Source organism: Panthera uncia, chromosome F1 (assembly GCF_023721935.1).
Source record: "Panthera uncia isolate 11264 chromosome F1, Puncia_PCG_1.0, whole genome shotgun sequence".
In the NCBI taxonomy this organism is placed as follows: domain Eukaryota; kingdom Metazoa; phylum Chordata; class Mammalia; order Carnivora; family Felidae; genus Panthera; species Panthera uncia.
Window position 1 is genome coordinate 34,864,561 of NC_064813.1, and position 25,936 is coordinate 34,890,496.

The 25,936-nt window shown below is 40.2% G+C and overlaps 1 protein-coding gene across 1 annotated transcript in view; it reads right to left on the bottom strand.

Annotated features, from left to right (window-relative positions):
- The window catches only part of DYRK3 (dual specificity tyrosine phosphorylation regulated kinase 3), a 25,519-nt gene extending 17,954 nt beyond the window's left edge, over positions 1-7,565 (bottom strand). Inside the window, exon 1 of the mRNA XM_049634280.1 lies at positions 6,981-7,565. The gene's annotated coding sequence lies outside the window, so the exon portion shown is untranslated. The remainder of the gene's footprint in view (positions 1-6,980) is intronic.
- Positions 7,566-25,936: the final 18,371 nt, after the last annotated feature.

The window sequence follows — 25,936 nt, forward strand, 5'->3', positions numbered from 1 at the left end:
AAAAAAAAAAAAAAAAAAAAAAAAAAAAAAAAAAAAAAAAAAAAAAAGGAAAGATTTTCACCGGAAGGAGCTCTACAGGCCTAGAGTGCCCCCTGCAGGCCAAGGCCAGCTGATACAAGGCAGGCTGCGCATGTGCGAACGGCGCAGGTCAGGAGAGCCAGGCACCTGGAGCAGGACAGTATCAGGAGAGGCCTGATGACTGGAGAGGGCTGTTGGGAGTATCTGGTGTTTGCCTAATTTCAAGCCTTAACCTACACAAGTGTGCACGTTCCCCCCCGAAGGCAGAGCTGGAAGAATCTGGACTGATTCAGGGTTGGATTGTGCAAGCTGGCCGGAGTATCCTGCAATAAGAAACACCTGGGAGTTTGAGTGTTGCTGAAGCCTTGGACCCCAGCAAACAGTAAGTGCATGTGGGCACTGGCTGTCACCCATTCGGCATCCCCCTCGGACCCATGTCCGGAGGGTGGGCACCCTCCATTTCGAGGCTATGCAGGTAGTTCAAGATGGGCACTAGCTTTGTAGGGCTCAGGGACCCACTGCCCAGGTGTGACTGATGGGGTTCGAATTGCGCATGCCCATGGGATGCCCATGGCAGGGTTGCCAAGGACCTGAAACAGGGCAAGCGTCTGGAGAGGCTGGGTCACCAGAGCAGTTTTTGGAAGTACCTGGAGTCTGCCAAATTCCAAGCCTTAGCCTGCACAAAGGTGTCAATTCATGCTGAAGGCAGAGCTGGAGGAATCCAGACTGCCTCGCCAGAGTGAGGCGGGCTCAATGCTGGAGTACCTTCCTGTTACAGACACCTGGAGGCCCTGATTGCTGGAGAAGCCCGGGACCCCACCAGGCAGCCAGTCCAAATGGTCTGGCGTCAGGTTATAGCTGCTGCCTCAGGTTGATTATCTGGGGGTGGACTCTCTCCACCCTGCAGTCTAGCAGGTGGGTGGGGAACAGCCCGGGCTCCACAGGCCTGGAGGGCACCATCTGCCGAGGGTCAGCTGAAGGGTGCTTGGACTGCCCGTGCTAGGGCCATGCGGGTCAACATAGCCAGGGATCTGAATAAGGGCAAGCTTCCGGAGAGTCTGAGTCAAACAGCAGGCTGTTGGGGATATGTGACATCTGCCTAATTTTAAGGCTTAACCTACACAAATGTGCATATTTCTGCTGAAAGCAGTGTTGGGGTAAGATGCAAGGGGTTGGCTCTCGGGGGTATCCTCCAATAAGAGACACCTGGGAGCACTAAAGCCTGAAATGCCAGCAGTCAGTCTGCAGGGGCAGACTATTGCCCGTTTTAGCAGCTGCCTCTGATCAGTTTTGGGGGAATGGACTTCTATACTTGAAGCTATGCAGGTGATTGGGAATGGGCCCTAGCTCTATAGGGACGGATGGCCCTGTTCACCCACAGGTGGCTTTCGAGGTGTGCACTGTGCATATGTGGGCCGTGCAGGTCAGGGTAGCCAAGAGTTTGTACTCGGAAAGACAGAGCGAGTGTGTGGAGAGGCCACATCACAGGTTGAGGCTATTAAGGGTATCTAGCATCTGCCTAATTCCCAGGCTCAACCTACACAAAGATGTATGTTCCTGCTGAGGCCGTTTGGAAAAATCTGGATTGCCCTGCCAGCATGGGGCCAGGTGGGATGGCCAGACTACCCTCAGATAAGAGACACCTGGGGGGCGGGGGGGGGGGGGCTTTGATTCCTGGAGAAGACCAGGACTTCATTAGTAAGCCAGTCTAAATGGGGACTGGCAGTTACCAGGTTAGGCAGAAACCTCAGAAAGATTTTCAGGGGGTGAGCTCTCTCCACATTGGAAGCTAGCCATAGTTCAGGACAGGTTTGAGTTCCAAGGGCTTGTAGGTGGGGTCTGCCTAGGGTTGGCTTATAGGGTGTGAATTACACATGTGTGGGACTCCCAGATCAGGGTAGCCAAGACCCAGAACTGAGCAAGCATCTGGAGAAGCTGGGTCACTGGAGCAGGCTCTTGGGGTTACAAGGTATCTACCTTGTTCCAAGCTCTAATTTATACAAATGAGTATGTTCACACAGAAGGCAAAGTTGGAGTATGATGGAAGGGATGGTCTGGCTGAGTGGGGTACCCTCCGGCAAGAGACATTTGGGAGGCTTGATTACTGCTAAAGTCCAAAAGGGTAGCATACATGGGAACTGACTACTGCCAGTTTAAAGCTGCTGCCTCAAAGATTTTTGAGGTGGGGAGAATGGGCCGCCTCCACACTGAGGCCATTCAGGTGGTTGGGTTCAGGTTGGAGTTCCGCTGGCCTGAGTGCCCCCCTGCAGCCCAGGACGGGCTGACAGGAGCAGTCTGCGCATGCGCAGTGTCTGCAGCTCGGTGTGTCCGGGGACCTGTTAAGCGACGTCAGGCAAGGCTGAGCCTCAGGAGGGAGCTATTAATGTTAAAAAGTGATGGCCAGGGTCCCTGGGTGGCTCAGTGGGTTAAGTGTCCGACTCTTGGTTTCAGGTCAGGTCACGATCTCCCGGTTCGTGAGTTGGAGCCCCACATCAGGCTCTGCACTGACAGTTTTCTCTCCAAAGGCAGAGCTGGAGGTTTTCCAACTGCTTTGCCAGGAGGGGCTGGGCCGGCAGGAGTCAGGATATCCTCCGTTAGATACATGGGGGGTCCTGGTTCAGTTCACATGGTGACTAGTTATGGCCCATTTGCAGCTTTCAGCTCAGAGCAGTTTTCAGAAGGTGGGCTCCCTTCCTGCTGGCGGCTGTGCCGGTGATTGGCGTCCGGCCAAAATTTCACAAGCTTGGTGGACTGGCTTAGGGGTGTGAACTGCGCATGCGCAGGCTGCACGGTTCGGGGCAGCTGGGAACCTGGAACAGGACAGGTGACCTGTGAGGCTGGCTCATACGTGGAGGCTCTTGAAGGCACCTGGTGTCTGCCTGATTCCAAACCTTAGGCTATGCAAATGTACATATTCCCCGTGAAAGTAGAGCTGGAAAAATCTGGACTGCCCTGCCAGGGCAGAGCAGGTGAAATAGCTAAGGTACTCTCCAGTAAGTGACAGCTCAAAGCCGTGATTGCTAGAGACTCCATTAGGCAACCAGTCCAAACAGGGACAGTCTTTTACCGGTTTAAAGTTGACAGGGTGGGTACTACTATACCTGTGTGAGCTGTGCAGGCCCAGGTAGACATGGACAAAGTCGGGTAAGTCCGGGCCAACCGGGGGAGGCTTTTGGGTATAACTGGCATATTCCTAATTCCAAGCCCTAACCTACACATAATCCATATTCCGCCTGAAGGCAGAGCTGGAGGAATCTGGAATGCCTGATCAGGGTTGGATGGGGCAGACCGGCTGAGGTAGCTTCCGATAAGAGATCCCTGAGATCCTTGATTGCTGCAGAAATCTAGGACCCCAGCAAACAGTAAGTACACATGAGGACTGTCACCTATTCCTATGGCTGCCTCAGAACAATTTTGGGGGGTGTTTTCCTTCCACCCTTGAGGCAATGCAGGAAGTTGGGTGTGAGCCCTAGCTCCACGGGCCTGGGGGGACCTGAGTAGCCAAGGGTGGCTGACGGGGCAGACTGTTGATGCTTGGAAGCCCAGGTCAGAGTAGCCAGGGACCTAGAACAGGCAGTGTCAGCAAGGCTGGGTCACAGGAACAGCTATTGGGGGCACCTAGCGTCTGTCTGATTCCCATCTTGAATCTACACAAATGCACATATTTCCCATGAAGGCTGTTTTGGGGAGGCAAATAACACCCAGAAACTGATTTGGTCTTTGCCAACAATGTATTTAACAATGGTTCGCTCTGTGAATTTCACAAGCCAATAGCATACAAGAGAACGTCTTTTCATTAGATAATACAGAAATAACATACTCTAAACCAGTGTTAGATTAATCACACTATTGTTCCAGGTAAGGAGAGGTGAAAGGAGTAAAATCCAAATATGGCTCAGGTGTATCTTTACAGGAATTGGTACCCAGGAGAGACAGCTTAGCGAACTGTAGCTGACGTCCAGCTGCCAGTGCTAAAGTAAAAGTTCCATGTTGCTAGGGTACCTTGCCAGGGAATGAGGACTAGGTGTTGGTGGGCAATATGATTTTTGTGGGGACACTATATGGCTTTTACCACTGCCTGTAAAAGAGTCATGTTTATGGAGGCAGGAGCTATGGAGGCAGGAGCTAAGTGCCCCAAGGTCTCCAAGAGTCCATTTAGTTAGTTATTTAGAGAGCATGAGAGAGAGCGTGCACATGTGGGAGAGGGGCGGAGAGAGAGAGAGAGAGAGAGAGAGAGAGAGAGAGAGAGAGAGAGAATTTATGAGAGAATCTCAAGCAGGCTCTAAGCCCAGCCCAGCACAGAGCAGAGCCAGACATGGGGCTCGATCTCACAACCATGACATTATGACCTGAGCTGAAATCAAGAGTTGGACGTTTAACCAACTGAGCCACCCAGGTACCCCTCGAGAGTCCTTTTAGATCAGTGAAGTATTATTGCCTTGGCCAAACCAAACCCTCTCAGATAGTCTTCACGATCCCTCAGCAAATATAGTTTAATGTCCTCTTGTCATCGTTGCTTCTTCATATCTTTTCCATGGTAAGGCCCCTGGGGGCCCCTCAGCGGCTGAGCTACTAAGTTCTCATGAGTACAACTTCATTGTTCTATCAAAGCAACTTCACTTCTAAGCACAACCTTATTTTTGTCTCTGTTGTAAACCAGTGGATTTGAAATCCTTCCAAACCAGTACACAACAGTCTACCCCGTGACTCAAATCACTCACACACTAATACTAAGTGTCTAATGTCCTGTACAAATCTAAATGAACAAAAGTATCAATCCATCCCGTGATTCTACATGACTTACAGTATTAATCACAGTCACAAGTGGAGAGTATTATTCTTTGACACCATAGTTTAACGACCAGTTTAAACAACTATATTCCTAATATTTTTAATATAAGGATAACAAAGCACTCTTTAATGTGTTACCATATTTAATCTCCAAACAACCCAAAGGTAAGCTTCTTGAACCACTCAGTTTATTGTCCTTGACAAATACGTTTCCAAGTGAAGATCATCTTTATAACGCTGCAGGGGTACAGGCTTGCACAGGACTATCAAGCACGTGTTCCACTGCCATAACCCTAGCAGTTTTTAAAATTTTAACCCTAGATAATAATTTTATTTTAACCCCAGCTGTCATTATTTTAGGGAATGTATGTGTTGGTTTTCTTTTCAATTCCTTCAGTGATTTTGATTTTATTAATCTTCTAAATGGGCCTTTACTTAGGTTTTCTCATGTATGATTTACATTTATTAGATTAATTTGAGGAAATTCGATGTGAAACGTTTTTCTGATTACTTTCATAGCTCTTTATCTTTTATTGACCACGAATAATATTTTTTTTGTTCTCTTGACACGTTCATTACCTGTTGTATGTTTACCTATCACGTCATGTTGTAGTTTCCCCTTGACCCCATTAGGTTCGGGTGGACTTTGGCTTACAGCACACTATCCTGGTCCAATTTCCCATGTTAAATATAAGTGGTGGGGGAGGCATCAAAGCCATAGTCATAGGTACCTGTATGGTACTTATGCCATAGGTATATCCAGAAGTCCAGCAATAATAAAGGTATTTTGGTTCTATTCCAATAATGTATCCTTAGGAACACATTTTCCTTCTATTATAAGGGGTCCTCCTGTGGCCTTCACTCTCCCTTTTGATATTGAAAAACAGCAAATGTAGGGAACCCAATGTCATGTTTCCTTCTTTAAATGCCAATATTCTAATTTGACAGCTGCCCAAGGAATTAGAGCCATTAGGATGTGTGATATCTACTTTCCTTCTGGTGGGGCTGTTATCTCAGGCAGCCAGTACTGTCTTGAGATTATAACTGTCCGAAGACGACTACATATATCAACCATTCCTAACTATAACACTGACAATTAACAGTTAGAGAAACATGTTCTATGTTGTTTTTTAGTATTATTGTTAGTGTTTTCTCCAGCTGCTTTATGTCAAATTTCCATTGCTTTATTTAGTGTGAAATTTATTTGTCGTATGTTGCAAATGTTTCCATCTACGTACCCAATAACGACAAAGGTGCCATTGCATGCGTGTTAACTTGAGATTGATTTCAAAAATTGAAAATTTAATGTGGTTTGATGGATTTGGAATTGAGAAAAAGTGACTGCCACTGTTGCTTCAGTTAAACCTGCCAGTCCAACAAGGAACTAAATGGGTTTCCTTCCTTTTAGTGAATCTGTTGTTGGCATCCATTGCACATTGAGCATAAATGAAGATGAATAAAATTGAACACAATTAGGGTATCTGTTCCTGGCTAGAAACTCCTACATGTTAAATTTCAAGGTATAGGCTATTATTGTAGGGTGCGACTGGGAGAGGTTTTATTAACATAGATTCCTATATTCTTGGAGTAGAAATCCATAGTGTGAGAAGGAAATCCATAGTGTGATGATATATGTTACATGCTAAGTTTTCTGTTTCTTATATGTCCCTGCTTTTGTTTTTAATGTTTATTTTTGAGAGAGAGAGAAAGAGAGCGCGAGTGGGGGAGGGGCAGAGAGAAAGAGACAGACTCTGAAGCAGACTCCAGGCTCCCAGCTGTCAGCACAGAGCCAGATGCGGGCTCAAACCGTGAACTGTGAGATCGTGACCAGAGCCCAAGTCGGATGCTTGACTGACTGAGCCACCCAGGTGCCCCTCTTTTAAAGTCTGGACATAATATCCACAGATCTATTGTTCACATTGTTCACTCATATCTATTGTTTTCTAACAGGTGAATATGGGTTAAACAGTATAAATTGTGAGTGTAATGATTAATTTTTGGCCTATTTGTATTTAAGGATATAATTACCCATTCTGTGTATTCAGTGGCTGCTCTTCTACAATAAAGTGCTAGCACACAAATCAGGAACTAAATCCAGGTTATTTTCAGAGTCTCTGTGATGTGTCCAATGCTGCCTCAATTCAATAAGATAAAAGTAAAAAATTCAGTACCTGGTTGCCTTAGTATGTATGCTGGGTTATAATACCAAAAGCCAGTTAGTAGTTCAGGCCAGTCTTCATCCTCCAAGTCAATGTCTAATAGAGTTGTTGTTCAGAATCCTTGATGGTTCTTGTGGAGATTAAAATGGAGGTCGCCACTGCTTCATCAGCTTCCCTAAGTATTTGGTGTCTACTGATTGAAGCTTTCCCGGTGAGTAGATAGTGCTGACAGCAAAGGATGGGGTGCAGAGGCTGCGTTGGTTGATGCCGGTGATGTTGATGAGTCCTCCGTTGCAATAAGGTGACTAGACTAGTGATCTCTGGAGAATGCGGAGGATGTCATAGACAGTGGAGTTGTGCCGGACCAGAAAGTGGCATTCCAGTTCAGAACACTGGCACAGCTCCTACTGCTGGAGCCATCAGAGGAGTATCCATAGCTGTAATGACTATGGTATCCAACAGGAAGCGATAGGCAACGGAGTATGGGCAGCAGGCAGCATGCTGCACTGACCCGTTAGTAATCTTGGTAGGGTTAAAGAGGCATCGTGGATTCATGCCTGCAAAATAAAGATAGTTTCCTTGGCATTTTTAATTCCTTCTCGTTGTTCTTGCCACCCAAGGATATCTACCATTATGACGTCCGTTATTGCCTATATTCCCTCTAGCATAGTCGCCCTCCATCTTGCGAGGCTAAATATCAGGCATCTGGTGTCAATACAGTAAAGATGGTGTTCTTATGCCTGCCATTTTCAGAGTCATCATATTATTTTCTTTAATGTGATGTAATGTAGTTTTTTCTTCAGTCATCCAGTAGGTTGTATTGATGGCAGGTACCATAATTTCCCTAGTACTATATATATATCATTATGTTTTTTTTAAATGTTTTCCTTCTAGTTTAGATTCTGGAGTTTGTTAGTGGTCTCATCTGTAGAGGTGCTTGCAATATTAATGCGATAGGAGTTTTTCCATTCTTTCCATATTTATGGTTTAGAGATCTTGCCACCTCCCAGACTGGTTTCGTCCAAGCTTTTATATCAGGCTTATTAGTCAGCTTCTGCTTGAGTAAGCCATTGCACCTTTCATTTGACCCAGACATGGTTGGGCTTGTAGGTGTAAGTCCTTTGTATCTTACTATGCTTTGTTCTTAGCCCATTCTTGTACTTGCTTTCCTTTGCAGTGGGGCCCCTGATTTAATTGGGATACCATACCAAGCAATCCTGATTTCTAATGCTCTGTTGGTAGATTTCTGATCATTTTTCCTGCAAGGATAGAGTAATCCTATTCCTGACCATGTGTCTACAAAGTGCATGCATAATTTGTTCTCTGGTACAGATAAGGGTCCTATACAATCATTTGTATAATCTGGAAGGGTCTGCTGCTTCTTTGACCTTACAGAGTATTCATTAGTGACCTTCACACTTTAAACTTTCAGCAATTCCCACATTTCTTAATTTGAAAGTGGAGGTATTTGGTAGGTATATACATGTTTATTTTCCTAATCATGTCCTAGTGCTTTGTGTCCCAGCATGATTTGTTTGGTGATATGTGCCCATGCAATGACCCAATCAATTGGCATATTTGTGTGCTCAGGTTTTATGTTCCATTGTTCTGCTTGTTTATATATGGTTGTGTTTTGAATTGGCTTCCTCCTTAGTCGTGAATCATTGTGTTTTTGTTAAATTTTGGGAATTTGGGCCTCTTAGTTTTCCTAGTGAGTTTGTCTATCTGGTCATTAAGTTTTGGTACTTGAGCCTTGTCTTTCTGATATGCCGAGACATGTGTGATGAACATGAAGACGTCAGCCAGTGCTATTTTCTGCCATATCCTTACTCCATATGTTCATATTTCCTATTTTCCAGTCATTTCCCCACCACGTTCCTGACCAAAGGGCTATTCCAACAGCTATTTCCCATGGGTCTGAGAAAGATATAGGTCATTCTGATTTTCTTTAACAGATTGTTCATCAGTTAGTTTTATGGCCATTAATTCAGCATATTGTGCTGATTTTCTCAAGCCTGAATCTGTCAGGGTTAGACCATCATTAGTCCTCAAGGCCACTGGCTGCTAGCATTCTCCAGATGGTGTCATGGAGGCTGATGTGTGTATAAACCAGGCATTACTCGGTGCCAGGGACCAGGGCAGTCCCCATTGCCCAACTGCTGGAGCGTGGATAGGCTTGCCCTCAGGAATTCTGGCAAGTCCACTATTGGCATAGTGGAGATTTTCTCAGTTCACACAAAGCTGACCCTCAATCTATTTGTCCCGCTTGGAAATATACCGTTTCCATGTTAGGACTTTATGGTCAGGAGTAGCTTCTCTCTGTCAGGGGTCTGCTTTACCCATTCCAGAATAGGCTGTTGTAGCTTAGGTGTAATTAGTTTACTTTCTGTCAGTGGTTCTGAATTTTGTAGGGCTCATAGAGTACCTGGGTGAGCCCTTAATTGGTTGGTGTCTGTTGTTGGACCACAGGAACTTCTTAGTCCAAAATACAGTTGGGTAATATTTGGGGGTCCTGTGGTGTTTTAGTCCACAGAGATTGTGTTGTAAACCCTTGAGAGTATAGGCACTCTGGTTTATATCCAGAGCCCTCATGAGATGGTATTATAAGTTCTGACAGCATTTTTGAAATAAAGACTGCCTCATGGGTCTCCATCTAAATTCCCTACTCTTCCTATTTATTTCATAAATGTGTTTTAATATTCTCATATGTGATATGTGCTGTTTCCAATATCCAAACAGTCATTATCAGTTTCTGAGTTGCTGCTTTTGTGGTAAGAATGGAATGCAACCTAGCTTGTCTGTGACTGGTTTTGGTATTTTCCAGGGCTCAATCTCACAACTGTGAGATCATGATCTGAGCCAAAATCAAGAGTTGGTTGCTTAACCGACTGAGCCACTCAGACACCCCTGTTTTTATTTTATTTTTTAATTGAACTATACATTAGTTTCAGGTGTACAACACAATGATTTGACAACTCTATGTGTCATGTCCTGCTCACCACAACTGTAGCTACCATCTATCACCATACAATGCTATTACCATACCACTGACTATATTCTCTATGCTGTACCCTTTATCCCCTTTTATCCTCATGACTGATTCATTTCATAACTAGTAGTCTGTACCTCCTACTTCCCTTCATCCATTTTGTGCATCCCTCCACCTCCTCCCCTCTGGAAACCGTCAGTTTGTTCTCTGTATTTATGAGTCTATTTCTGCTTTTGTTTGTTTTTTAGAGTGGACATATCAGTGAAATCATACAGTATTTTTCTGTCTGACTTCTTTCACTTAGTATAATATTCTCTAGGTCCATTCATGTTGTCAAAAATGGTTAAGATCTTACTCTTCTTTGTGGCTATGTATATTCATTATCTAGCTATCTATGATATATCTATCTACCTATCTATATCTATATATACCTTTGCTTAATATGCTCAATACCTACATTTATTCTCCTGGCAAGAATCTTGCCCTTACCTTGTTTACAACAATGCCAGCAGCATGCTGGGTAACATTGTAGACTCTTCCAGTTTTGCCACAGTCACATTTGTGGGGCATTCGTTTTGAATAGTGCCCATTCCCTTTATATCTACAATATCACATTTCTTATAGATTTGCATGTATGTGGCCAAAGGCACAACTCTATGTTTTCTAAAAGGCCTAAAGAACATACAGCGGGTGCCTCTCCTTTTTCCTTTTGTGTTGGTCATTTTGGCAAATTACTGGAAGATGGCCAAAAGGAAGCCAAATTAGTGTTTTTGTTTTTGTCTTTTGGTAAATACCCAATAGCAGAACTATTGGATCATATGGTATTTCTATTTTTAATATTCAAGGAACCTCTATACTGTTTTCTCCAGTGGTTGAACCAATTTATATTCCCACCAACAGCGCACAAGGGTTCCTTTTTCTCCATATCCTCTTAAACAGTTTTTGTTTCTTGTCTTTTTGATTTTAGCCATTCTAACAGGTAAAAAGTGATATCTTATTGTGGTTCATTTGTATTTCCCTGATGGTGAGTGGTGTTGAGCATTTTTAGTGTGTGCTGGACATCTATATGTCTTCTTTGGATAAATAGCTATTCATATCTTCTGTCCATTTTTAACTGGATTATTTGACCTTTGGTGTTGAGTTGTATACATTCTTTATATTTTGGATATAAATCCCTTATCAAATATATTGTTTGCAAATGTCTTCTCCCATTCAGTAGGTTGTCTTTCTGTTTTCTTGATGGTTTCTTGGCTGTGCAAAACCTTTTTGTTTTGATGTAGTCCCAATAGTTTATTTTTACTTTTGTGTCCCTTGCCTAAAGAGACACATCTAGAACAATGTTGCTGTGACTAATGTCAGAAAAATTACTGCCCGTGTTCTTTTCTAGGATTTTTATGGTTTCAGTTTTTAGGTTTAGGTGTTTAATCAATTTTGAGTGTATTTTGGCATATGGTGTAGGAGAGTCGTCCAGTTCATTCTTCTGCATGTAGCTGTCCCATTTTCCCAGCACCATTTATTGAAGAGACTGTCTTTTCTCCTTTGTATATTCTTGCCTCCCTTGTTGTAGATTAATTGACCATATAAATGTGGGTTTATATGTACTATTGATCTGTGTTCTATTTTAGTGCCAGCACCATAACATTTTGATTACTACAGCTTTGTAGTATGTCTTGAAATTGTGACACCTCCAGCTTTGTTCTTCTTTCTCAGGATTGCTTTGGCTATTCGGGGTCTTTTGTGGTTCCCTACATATTTTAGGATTATTTGTTCTATTTTGTGAAATAGAACAGTTTTGGAAGATTGTGTTTCTAGGAATTTATTTATTCTAGCTTGTCTAGTTTGTTGCCATATATATTTTTTGTAGTATTCCCTTATAATCCTTTTGTATTTCTGTGCTGTCAGTTGTTACATCTCCTCTCTCATTTCTGATTCTATTTAAGTTTGTCCTTTCTCTTTTTTCCTTGTTGAGTCTGGCTAAGGGTTTGTCAATTGTGTTTATCTTTTCAAGAACCAGCTCTTGGTTTCATTGATTTCTCTCTCTCTCTCTCTCTTAGTCTCTATGTCATTTATTTCTTCTCTGATACTTATTATTTCCTTTCTTCTACTCACCTTGGGCTTTGTTGTTCTTGTTTTATTTCCTTTAGGTGTAAGGTTAGATTGTTTGAGGTTTTCCTTGTTTCTTGAGGTAGACCCGTATTGCTATATGCTTCCTCTAAGAACTGCTTTTGCTGTGTCCCAGAGATGTTGGACCATTGTGTTTCCATTTTTATTTTTCTCCATGTATTTTTAAATTTCTTCTTTGATTGTTTCATTGACCCATTGGTTGTTTAGTATCATGTTGTTCACATGTTTGTGTTTTTCCAGGTTTTTTTCTTGTGATTTATTTCTATTTTCATACCGTTGTGGTTGTGAAAAGTGTATGATATGTATGATTCCAATCTTCTTCAATTTTTTGAGGCTTGTTTTATGGGCTAATATGTGATCTATTCTGGAGAATGATTTTCATGCACTCCAAAAGAATGTGTATTCTGTTGTGTATATATCTGTTATGTCCATCTGGTCTAATGTGTCATTCAAAGACCTTGTTTCCTCATTGATTATCTGGATGATCTATCCATTAATCTAAGTAGGGGTGTTAAGGTCCCCTACTAGTATTGTATTAAACATCAATTTCTCTCTTTATATCCATTAACATTTGCTTTATGTATTTAGGTGCGTTAGTGTTGTGTGCATGGATATTTACAATTTTTACATCCTCTTGTTTGGTTTATCCTTTTATCATTATGGAGTACTCTTTTATATCTGTCATTACAGTCTTTGTTTTAAAGACTATTTTTCTGATGTAAGTATTGCCACCTGAGTTTTTTTTTTTTTTCTTTTCCATTTGCATGGCAAATGTTTTTCCATCTCTTCATTTTCCGTCTGTATGTGTCCTTAGGTCTGAGGTGAATATCTTTTAGGAAGCATATAGTTGGTTGTTGTTGTTGTGTTTTTAATCCATTCCACTATCTTGTGTCTTTTAATTGGGGCATTTAGGCCATTTATATTTAAGGTAAATATTGTAGATATGTACTTATTACCATATAAAAATTTTGTTTTCTGGTTGTTTTTGCACCTCTTTGTTTCTTCTTCTCTTGTTCTCTTTGTGATCCATGAGTATCTGTAATGTTTTGTTTGGCATTCTTCCACTTTATTTTTCATATATCTGTCATAGGTTCTGGGTTGTGCTTACCATGAGGTTCATATACAACATCCTAAGTAAATAGCTCTCCATATTAATTTGATGGTCATTTAAGTTCAAACATGTTCTGAAAAAAATAAAACAGAAAAAAATCTTTTTTTCCTCTTTTACCCTTCTCTTTTTATTCCCTTCTTCATGTTTTATGTTTATGTTGTCATATTTTTATACATATTTTTCTAATGTCTGTGTGACCATTTCTTTTCCACTTAATGAAGTCTCTTTAAGTCCCTTTAATATTTCTTATAGGGCTGGTTTAGTGATGATGAGCTCCTTTATCTTTTCTTTGGGAAACTCTTCATCTATCCTCTTTAAATCTTGAGGATAACCTCACTGGTTAGAGTATTCTTGGTTGTAGGTTGTTTTTTTTTTCCTTACAGCACTTTGAATATATTATGTCATTTCCTTCTGGCTTGCCATGTTTGTGCTAAAAAATCAGCTGATAGTCTTAGAGATTTTACCCTGTTGGTGACTTCTTTTTTTCTCTCTCTTGCTGTATTTAAGTTTCTCTCTTTATCTTTAACTTTGACATTTTAATAATGTGCTGTATGTGGTGTGGACATCCTTTGGTTCATCTTGTTTGAGACTCTGTGATTCTTGAAATTGGATGTCAAGATTTCAGTTATTCTTCAAAAATTTTTTTTAAAGTTTATATTGAGAGAGAGGGAGCACATGCACAAGCAGGGAAGGGGTGAAGAGAGCGAGAGTGAGAGAAAGAGAGAGCAAGAGAGAGAGAATCCCAAGAGGGCTCCGCACTGTCAGTGCAGAGCGCAAAGTGGGGCTCAAATTAATGAACCACGAGATCATGACCTGGGCTGAAATCAAAATTCAGATGTTTAGCCGGCTGAGCTGCCCAGGGAACACTCTTCAACTCTTCTGCACCTTTCTCTCTCTTCTTCTTCTAGGACCCCTATAATGTGAATGTTTGTTCACTTGATGTTGTCCAAGAGATCTCTTAATCTATCCTTATTGTTTCAAATTCTTTTCCCTCTTTGTTGCTGTCTTTCAGATCACTGATACATTCTTTTAAATCCTCCAATCTACTATCAATTCCCTGAAGTGTGTTTTTGATTTCAGTTATTCTATTCTTTAGCTCTGATTGGTTCTTTTAAATATTTTCTAACTCTTTACTGAAGGTCTCATTGAGTACTTCCATTCTTTTTTTCTTGCAAAGTGCATATCTTTATAATCATTACTTTAAAGTCTTTATCAGCCATATTGCTTATCTCTGTTTTACTTATTTTTCTGAGTTTTTTCTTCCTTTTGGAGCATATTCTGTCTCCCTATTTTGCTTGACTTTATGTGTTTTTTGTTTTTTTTTTTTTTCCTGTGTATTAGACAAAACAACAACTCCTAGAGTTGACGGAGTGGTCTTGTGTATGGTGAGCCCTGTGCAGATTGTGTGTGCTTGGTGACTTTTGCTGGCTGGCTGGAGCTGTGTCTGTAGTGCAAGTTACTCTTTTAAACCATGGCTTTTTACAGAGATAATAAAGAGGAAAAAATAATTACATAAAAAAAGTGAAAAATAGATAAGAAAAAGAGGAAGAAAAGAAAGAACAAAAAAGAAAAAAATACAGAAAAAGACAAATTTTAAAGAGTAAAAAAATAAAATAGTAAAAATTAAACCCAAAACCACAGCTTGTTTTTTTTTTTTTTTTTTTTTTTTTTCCCTCACTGTGAGGTGGTTTTTCTTATGGGGTTTTTTTTTTTTTTTTTAAATATGAAATTTATTGTTCAAATTGGTTTGTATACAACACCCAGTGCTCATCCCAACAGGTGCCCTCCTTAATACCCATCACCCACCCTTCCCTCCCTCTCACCCCTCATCAACCCTCAGTTTGTTCTCAGTTTTTAAGAGTCTCTTATGTTTTGGCTCCCTCCCTCTCTAACTTTTTTTTTTCCCTTCCCCTCCCCCATGGTCTTCTGTTAAGTTTCTCAGGATCCACATAAGAGTGAAAAGATATGGTATCTGTCTTTCTCTGTATGACTTCTTTCACTTAGCATAACACTCTCCAGTTCCATCCATGTTGCTACAAAAGGCCATATTTCATTCTTTCTCATTGCCACGTAGTACTCCATTGTGTATATATACCACAATTTTTTTATCCATTCATCTGTTGATGGACATTTAGGCTCTTTCCATAATTTGGCTATTGTTGAGAGTGCTGCTACAGACATTGGGGTACACGTGCCCCTATGCATCAGCACTCCTGTATCCCTTGGGTAAATTCCTAGCGGTGCTATTGCTGGGTCATAGGGTAGATCTATTTTTAATTTTTTGAGGAACCTCCACACTGTTTTCCAGAGCAGCTGCACCAGTTTGCATTCCCACCAAAAGTGCAAGGGGGTTCCCATTTCTCCACAATCTTGCCAGCATCTATAGTCTCCCGATTTGTTCATTTTGGCCACTCTGACTGGCGTGAGGTGGTATCTGAGTGTGGTTTTGATGTGTATTTCCCTGATGAGGAGCGAAGTTGAGCATCTTTTCGTGTGCCTGTTGGTCATCTGGATGTCTTCTTTAGAGAAGTGTCTATTCATGTTTTCTGCCCATTTCTTCACTGGGTTATTTGTTTTTCAGGTGTGGAGTTTGGTGAGCTCTTTATAGATTTTGGATACTAGCCCTTTGTCCAATATGTTATCTGCAAATATCTTTTCCCATTCCATTGGTTGCCTTTTAGTTGTGTTGATTGTTTCCTTTGCTGTGCAGAAGCTTTTTATCTTCATGAGGTCCCAATAGTTCACGTTTGCTTTTAATTCCCTTGCCTTTGGGGATGTGTCAAGTAAGAAATTGCTGCAGCTGAGGTCAGAGAGAATTTTTCCTGCTTTCTCCTTTAGGGTTTTGGTGGTTTCCTGTCTCAATTCGGGTCCTTTATCCATTTTGAGTTTATTTTTGTGAATGGTGTAAGAAAGTGGTCTAGTTTCATCCTTCCGCATGTTGCTGTCCAGTTCTCCCAGCATCATTTGTTAAAGAGACTGTCTTTTTTCCATTGGATATTCTTCCCTGCTTTGTCAAAGATTAGTTGGCCATACGTTTGTGGGTCTAGTACTAGGGTTTCTATTCTATTCCATTGGTCTACGTGTCTGTTTTTGTGGCAATACCATGCTGTCTTGATGATTACAGCTTTGTAGTAGAGGCTAAAGTCTGGGATTGTGATGCCTCCTGCTTTCATCTTCTTCAAAATTACTTTGGCTATTTGGGGTCTTTTGTGGTTCCATACAAATTTTAGGATTGTTTGTTCTAACTTCGAGAAGAATGCTGGTGAAATTTTGATTGGGATTGCATTGAATGTATGGATTGCTTTGGGTAGTATTGACATTTTAACAATATTTATTCTTCCAATCCATGAGCATGGAATGTTTTTCCATTTCTTTATATCTTCTTCAATTTCCTTCATAAGCTTTCTATTGTTTTCAGCATGCAGATCTTTTACATCTTTGGTTAGGTTTATTCCTAGGTATTTTATGGTTCTTGGTGCAGTTGTGAATGGGATCAGTTTCTTCATTTGTCTTTCTGTTGCTTCATTATTAGTGTATAAGAATGCGACTGATTTCTGTACATTGATTTTGTATCCTGTGACTTTGCTGAATTCATGTATCAGTTCTAGCAGACTTTTGGTGGAGTCTATCGGATTTTCCATGTATAATATCATGTCATCTGCAAAAAGTGAAAGCTTGACTTCATCTTTGCCAATTTTGATGCCTTTGATTTCCTTTTGGTGTCTGATTGCTGATGCTAGCACTTCCAACACTATGTTAAACAACAGCGGTGAGAGTGGACATCCCTGTCGTGTTCCTGATCTCAGGGAAAAAGCTCTCAGTTTTTCCCCATTGAGGATGATATCAGCTGTGGGCTTTTCATAAATGGCTTTATGATCTTTAAGTATGTTCCTTCTATCCTGACTTTCTCGAGGGTTTTTATTAAGAAAGGATGCTGAATTTTATCAAATGCTTTTTCTGCATCGATTGACAGGATCTTATGGTTCTTACCTTTTCTTAAATCCCACTTGATCATGGTGAATAATTCTTTTTATACGCTGTTGAATTTATTTTGCTAGTATCTTACTGAGAATTTTTGCATCCATATTCATCAGGGATATTGGCCTGTAGTTCTCTTTTTTTATTGGGTCTCTGTCTGGTTTAGGAATCAAAGTAATGCTGGCTTCATAGAATGAGTCTGGAAGTTTTCCTTACATTTCTATTTTTTGGAACAGTTTGAGAAGGATAGGTATTATCTCTGCTTTAAATGTCTGGTAGAATTCCCCTGGGAAGCCATCTGGTCCTGACTTACTTGTTGGGAGATTTTTGATAACTGATTCAATTTCTTTGCTGGTTATGGATCTGTTCAAGCTTTCTATTTCTTCCTGATTGAGTTTTGGAAGTGTGTGGGTTCTTAGGAATTTGTCCATTTCTTCCAGGTTGTCCAGTTTGTTGCCATATAATTTTTCATAGTATTCCCTGATAATTTCTTATATTTTGAGGGATTGGTTGTAATAATTCCATTTTCATTCATGATTTTACCTATTTGGGTCATCTCCCTTTTCTTTTTGAGAAGCCTGGCTAGAGGTTTGTCAATTTTGTTTATTTTTTCAAAAAACCAACTCTTGGTTTCATTGATCTGCTCTACAGTTTTTTTAGATTCTATATTGTTTATTTCTGCTCTGATCTTTATTATTTCCCTTCTTTGGCTGGGTTTGGGGTGTCTTTGCTGTTATGCTTCTATTTCCTTTAGGTGTGCTGTTAGATTTTGTATTTGGGATCTTTCTTGTTTTTGGAGATAGGCCTGGATTGCAATGTATTTTCCTCTCAGGACTGCCTTCGCTGCATCCCAAAGCATTTGGATTGTTGTATTTTCATTTTCATTTGTTTCCACATATTGTTAAATTTCTTCTCTAATTGCCTGGTTGACCCATTCATTCTTTAGTAGGGTGTTTTTTAACCTCCATGCTTTTGAAGGTTTTCCAGATGTTTTCCTGTGGTTGCTTTCAAGCTTCATAGCATTGTGGTCTGAAAGTGTGCATGGTATGATCTCAATTCTTGTATACTTATGAAGGGCTGTTTTGTGACCCAGTATGTGATCTATCTTAGAGAATGTTCCATGTACACTCGAGAAGAAAGTATATTCTGTTGCTTTGGGATGCAGAGTTCTAAATATATCTGTCAAGTCCATCTGTTCCAATGTATCATTCAGGGCCCTTGTTTCTTTATTGACCGTGTGTCTAGATGATCTATCCATGGTTGTAAGTGGAGTATTAAAGTCCCCTGCAATTACCACATTCTTATCAATAAGGTTGCATATGTTTGTGATGAAGTGTTTTATATATTTGGGGGCTCCTGTATTTGGCACATAGACATTTATAATTGTTAGCTCTTCCTGATGGATAGACCCTGTAATTATTATACAATGCCCTTCTTCATCTCTTGTTGCAGCCTTTAAGTTAAAGTCTAGTTTGTCTGATATAAGAATGGCTACTCCAGGGGCGCCTGGGTGGCTCAGTCAGTTAAGCGGCCAACTTTGGCTCAGGTCATGATCTCGCAGTCCGTGAGTTCGAGCCCCGCGTCGGGCTCTGTGCTGACAGCTCAGAGCCTGGAGCCTGTTTCAGATTCTGTGTCTCCCTCTCTCTGATCCTCCCCCGTTCATTCTCTGTCTCTCTCTGTCTCAAAAATAAATAAACGTTAAAAAAAAAAAAAACTTAAAAAAAAAAAAAGAATGGCTACTCCAGATTTCTTTTGAGTTCCAGTAGCATGATAGATAGTTCTCCATCCCCTCACTTTCAATCTGAAGGTGTCCTCAGGTCTAAAATGAGTCTCTTGTAGACAGCAAATAGATGGGTCTTGTTTTCTATCCACTCTGATACCCTATGTCTTTTGGTTGGAGCATTTAGTCCATTTACATTCAGTGTTATTATTGAAAGATATAGGTTTAGAGTGATTGCGATGTCTGTAGGTTTCATGCTTGTAGTGATGTCTCTGGTACTTTGTGGTCCCTGCAACATTTCACTCACAGAATCCCCCTTAGAATCTCTTGTAGGGCTGGTTTAGTGGTGATGAATTCCTTCAGTTTTTGTTTGTTTGGGAAGACCTTTATCTCTCCTTCTATTCTGAATGCCAGAGTTGCTGGATAAAGGATTCTCGGCTGCATATTTTTTTCTGTTCATCACATTGAAGATTTCCTGCCATTCCTTTCTGGCCTGCCAAGTTTCAGTAGATAGATCTGTCCCTAGTCTTATCGGTCTCCCTTTATATGTTAGAGCGTGTTTATCCCTAGGTGCTTTCAGAATTTTCTCTTTATCCTTGTATTTTGCCAGTTTCACTATGATATGTCATGCAGAAGATCGATTCAAGTTATGTCTGAAGGGAGTTCTCTGTGCCTCTTGGATTTCAGTGACTTTTTCCTTCCCCAGATCAGGGAAGTTCTGAGGACACCTTCAGCCCCTTTCTCTCTCTCTTCCTATTCTGGAATTCCTATTATATGGATATTGTTGCATTTGATTGCATCACTTAGTTCTCTAATTCTCCCCTCATACTCCTGGATTTTTTTATCTCTCTTTTTCTTAGCTTCCTCTTTTTCCATAATTTTATCTTCTATTTCACCTATTCTCTCCTCTGCCTCTTCAATCTGAGCTGTGGTCGCCTCAATTTTATTGTGCACCTCATTGATAGCATTTTTTAGCTCCTCATGACTATTTCTTAGTCCCTTGATCTCTGTAGCAGTAGATTCTCTGCTGTCCTCTATTCGTTTTTCAAGCCCAGCAGTTAATTTTAGGACTATTATTCTAAATTCTTGTTCCATTATATTGCTTAAATCAGTTTTGATCAATTCGTTAGCTGTCTCTATTTCCTGGAGTTTCTTTTGAGGAGAATTCTTCCATTTCGTCATTTTGGGTAGTGCCTGGGGTGGCTCCAAACTGCAGGGCACTTCCCCTGTGCTGTCCAGAGTAACTTGTGTTGGTGGGTAGGGCCACAGTTAGACCTGATGTCTGCCCCCCCAGCCCACCGCTGGGGCCACAGTCAGACTGGTGTGTACCTTATCTTCCCCTCCCCCAGGGGCAGGACTCACTGTGGAGTGGTGTGGCCCCTGTCTGGGCTACTTGCACACTGCCAGGTGTGGTGCTGCTTTGATGGGATCTGGCATATTAGCCAGGGTGGATCCGAGTGGTACACAGGGGTGGGAGGGGCAGGCTCAGTTCTCTTTGCACAGGTGGTCCCCTGCGGGAGGGGCCCTGCAGCACCGGGAGGGAGGCCGACCCATTGGAGAGATGGATCTACAGAAGCACAGCGTTGGGTGTTTGCGCGGTGCAGCAAGTTAGGTGAACTGGTTCCCTTTGGGGTTTTGGCTGCGGGATGGGAGAGGGAGATGCTCACGAGCGCCATTGTTCCCTGCTGAGCTGAGCCCTGTCTTCTGGGGCTCGACACCTCTTCCTCCCGATGTCCTCTCGCCCTCCCGCTCTCCAAGCAGAGCTGTCAACTTATAACATTCCACATGTTAGGTCCCGCTGGCTGTCAGAACTCACTCCGTCTGGCCCCTCCGCTTTTGCAAGTCAGACTCGGGGGCTCTGCCTTGCTGGGCAGGCTGCCCCTCCACCGCCCCGGCTCCCTCCTGCCAGTCCATGTAGCACGCACCGCCTCTTCGACCTTCCTACCCTCTTCCATGGGCCTCTTGTCTATGCTTGGCTCCAGAGAGTCTGTTCTGCTAGTCGTCTGGTGGTTTTCTGGGTTATTTAGGCAGGTGTGGGTGGAATCTAAGTGATCAGCAGGACGCGGTGAGCCTCCATCTTGGATGCCACCATCTTCCAAAGTTCTGTCTCGTTAGCCCTTTTAAACCATAGTTCTCTTTTCAGTGTCCCAGTGCATCTATGGCTCAAGTGAGCTTATGGACCCTGGGCTTCCAAAAGGCTTTTTATTGGCTCAATAGGGTCAGTTTTAGTTCCTGAAAGGTGTCTGGTCGTTTCTGAGTCTATGCATTTTTCTTTCAAATATGACATTCTAGTCAAAGCCTTGGTAATATAACCAATGTTTGCAGTGGTGTCCTGTTACAAGAACAGATTCTTATGAACTTATGCAAATAAATATATTGCCATGAAAACATAAGAATACTCACTGAGAGTTTCTTAATTCTGGAGGGGTCAGGTAGGGAGAAAAAGATAAATATTTCAATTCTGTTTATATAGGTATTACTTACCAAATTGCTATAAGTCATAGTTAGCTTAGGAGGAAAGGTCTTCTAATATTTGGAAAATAAAATTTAAGGAGCCAGCAATATTTCAAACAAAAAGTCATGATAATTATAATCATCTTCATTAGTTTGTTCAGCCCCATGTAATTAATATTTATTGATTTTAGCCTCATAAAGCTGCTTTAAGAAGATATCAGTTTCTCCTTTAGAGATCTGTAAATTCTTACCTAGTTCAGTAGTATGATGTTAAAGGTAATAGAGAACTTTATTCTAGAGTACTTGTCAGAGCCTTTTCCCTGAATCTCCTTGAAGATGAAACACTGTTGCAAAGGCATCAGAGTAAAACAATAACTGTCAATGACAGAAATAAAAATGGCAGTGGCTAAAGATCTAATTAGTTTATTACCATGAAGTTGACAAGGAAATTTGATTATTTCTGTGACCTACTACACTTCAAGATAACAACTGAAATTATAACTGATAACATACCAGGACATAACAGATTTCTAGGAGTTTTGTATAATTTCTAGAACACTTGCCTTAATGTATATTTACACAAATATTATCTAAGAAGGTATAGCAACACTTGTTTGACAATCTTCCTCATGTAATTTAACATAACAAATATGTCTGACATATTTAACATCCCTCTTTTATCAGAAGAAAGTCTTTGAGATTTTCCAGGGACCTTCCAGAAATTTCAAAATTTAGTTTGGGGTCAAAAGATTTCATTTTAAATTCTGTTTTGGGGAAGTTCATAAAAAAAACAAGTGTTTGGACATTTGATTAAGTAGCTTTGCAGATCATTAGAAAACAATATTTAGTTATCCATTTAACCAAAGTGGCAGTTAAAGACTTTACAGGCGGGGTGCTTGGGTGGCTCAGTCGGTTACGCAACCGACTTTGGCTCAGTTCATGATCTCGCGGTTGTGAGTTCCAGCCCGCTGACAGCTCAGAGCCTGGAGTCCGTTTCAGATTCTGTGTCTCCCTCTCTCTGCCCCTCCCTAGCTCACAAGTGTAGCTGCCATCTGTCACTATACAACACTATTACCATATCTTCCACATTTGTTTCATCTTCTCTATGTTATGCAATTTTATCCCCATGACTTATTTATTTCAATACTGGACACCTGTACAACCCACTCTGCTTCACTCATGCTGCCCATCCTAGGGCTCCTCTGGCAACCATCAGTTTGTTCTTTGTATTTATGGGTCTGTTTCTGCTTTTGTTTGTTCCTTTGTTTTTTTAGATTTCACAGATAAGTGAAATCGTATGGCTTTTGTCTTTCTTTGACTTATCTCACTTAGCATAATACCCTCTAGGTTCATCCATGGTTCTGCAGTGGCAAGATCTCATTGTTTCTTATGGCTGAGTAATGTTCCGTGGTATGTATATATGCCATTCCTTTATTCATTCATCTATCCATAGATAGTAGAGCTGCTTCCAATCTTTGGCTATTGCAAATAATGCTGCAGTAAACATAGGGGTGCATATATATTTTTTTGAATTAGTATTTTTGTATTCCTTGGGTAAATACCCAGGAATTACTAGATCATGATTTTTAATTTTTTGAGGAAACTGCATACTGTTTATCATATTGGCTGCACCAGTTTGCATTCCCATCAACAGTGCACTTTTTCTCCACATCCTCAACACCACTTGTTTCTTGTGCTTTTGATTCTAGCCATTTTGACAGGTGGAAGGTGAGAGCTCATTATGGCTTTGATTTGCATTTCCCTGATGATTAGAGACGATGAACGTCTTTTCATGTACCTGTTTGTGATCTTTGGGTCTTTGGAAAAACGTCTATTTGGGTCTGCTGCCCATTTTAAAATCAGATTTTTTTTCTTCATTGGCATTATGTAAGTTCTTTATATACTTTAGATGGTAACCCTTATCGGATATATCATTTGCAAACATCTTCTCCCATTCGGTAGGTTGCTTCTTCATTTTGTTGATGGTTTCTTTTGCTGTGCACAAAGCCTTTTATTTTGGTGTAGTCCCAAGGGTTTATGTTTCCTTTTTTTGCCCTTGCTTTAGAAGACTTATCTAAAAAAAAAAATTGTTGCTAAGACCCAAGTCAAGGGGATTAATTCTTAAGTTTTCTTCTAGGAGTTTTATGGTTTCAGGTCTCACATTTAGGTCTTTAATCCATTTACATTATTGTGCATGGTGTAAGAAAGCAGTTCAGTTTCATTCTTTTGCATGTAGCTGTCCAGTTTTCCCAGCACCATATATTAAAGAAACTGTCTTTTCTCTATTGTATATTCTTGCCTCTTTTGTTGTAGATTAATTGACCATATAAATGTGGGTTTATTTCTGGGCTCTCTGTCATCTGTGTCTATATTTGCTTCAGTACTATACTGTTTTGATTACTACAGCTTTGTAGTATATCTTAAAATATGGGATTTTGATACCTCCTGCTTAGTTCTTCTTTCTCAAGATTGCTTTGGCTATTTGGGGTCTTTGTGGTTTCATACACAATTTAGCATTATTTGTTCTAGTCCTGTGAAAAATGTTATTGATATTTTGATAGAGATTACATTGAATCTGTAGATTTCTTTGAGTAATATGGACATTTTGACCATGTTTCCTCTAGTCCATGAGTATAGAATATCTTTCCATTTGTCTCATCTTCAATTTCTTTCACCATTGTTTTATAGTTTTCAAAATACAGTTCTTTCACCATCTTTGTTATGTTTATTCCTAGGTATTTTCTTTTTGGTGCATTTGTAAATGGAATTATTTTCTTAATTTCTCCTTCTACTTCTTTCTAAGTGTATAGAAACAACTAATTTCTGTGTATAATTTTGTATCTTTCACCTTTATTGAATTTATTACTTTTAATAGGTTTTGATGGAGTCTTTAGGGTTTTTTATGTGTAATATATATCATCTGCAGGTAGTGACCATATAACATCTTTCTTCCCAATTTGGGTGCTTTTTATTTCTTTTCTGATTACTGTGGCTCAGACAGTACTATGTTTAATAAAATTGGTGAGCTTGACATCCTTATCTTGTTCCTGATCTTAGATGACAATTTGTTTATCACCATTGAGCATGATGTTGGCTGTGGTGTTCTCATATATGGCCTTTATTCATATTCAGGTATATTCCCTTTAAACCCACTTTAACAGTTTTTTTATCATGAAATGATGTTGAATTTTGTCAAATGATTTTTCTGCATCTGTTGATATGATCCTATGTGTTTTATTCTTTTTTTTTGTCAAGTGGTGTATCACATCAATTGCATTTGTGAATATTGAACCATCCCTGAAAGAAATCCTACTTGCCTGTGGTGAATGATCCTTTTAATGGATTCTTGAACGTACATTGCTAATAATTTGTTGAGGGTTTTTTGCATCTTTGCTCATCAGGGATATTGGCTTGTGGTTTTCTTTTTTTGTGGTGTTTTTGTCTAGTTTTGGTATCAGGATAATGCTGACCTTGTAGAATGTATTTGGAAGCTTTTCTTCCTCTTCTATTTTTTGAAATAGGTTGAGGAGAATAGGTATTAACTCTTCTTTAAATGTTTAATAGATTTCATCTGTGAATCCATATGGTCCTGGACTTCTGTTTGTTGGGAGTTTTTGATTATGAATTCAGTTTTGTTACTAGTAATTAGTCTGTTCAGATTTTCTATTTTGTCTTGATTCAGTTTTAGAAGATTAGATGTTTTTGTGAATTTGCCTATTCTCTATTCTAGTTTGTCAAATTTGCTGGCATATAATTTTTCACAGTATTCTTTTATAATCATTTGTATTTCTGTGGTATTCGTTCTTTTGTTTCAGATTTTGTGTTCTCTATTTTGTAATGAGTCAAAGAACAAGCTCTTGATTTCATTGATCTTTGTGTGTGTGTGTGTGTGTGTGTGTGTGTGTTTTATTCTCTATTTAATTTGTACTGATATTATTTCCCTCCTTCTAACTTGGGCTTTGTTTGTTGTTCTTTTTCTAGTTCCTATGTATAATGTTCAATTGTTTATTTGAAACTTATCTTGTTTCTTGAGGGAGGCCTGTATTGCTATACATTTCTTTCTTAGACTGGGTTTTCTGTGTCCCATTTTCATTTTCACTTGTCTCCATGTATTTTTTGGTTTCTTCTTGGATTTCCTCATTGACCTATTGGCTCTTTAGTAGCATGTTGTTTAGCCTACAGGTGTGTGTGTGTGTGTTTTTCCAATTTTTTTTTGTTATTGATTTGTAGTTTCATATTGTTGTAGTTGGAAAAGATCCATGATATGCTTTCCGCCTTTTAAAAATTATTGAGACTTGTTGTTTAACATGTGGTCTATCCTGGAGAATGTCCATGTGCACTTGAAAAGCATATGTATTCTGTTGTTTTTGGATGGAGTGTTTTGTATATATCTGTTAAGTTCATTTGGTCTAATGTATCCTTAAAAGACACCATTTCTTTATTGATTTTCTGCCTGGATGATCTGTCCATTGGTGTAAGTGGGATGTTAAAATCCCCTATTTTTCTACTATTACTGTCAATTTCTCCCTTTATATCTATTAATATTAATATATATTTTTTTCAAATTTTTATTTAAATTCTAGTTAACAGCT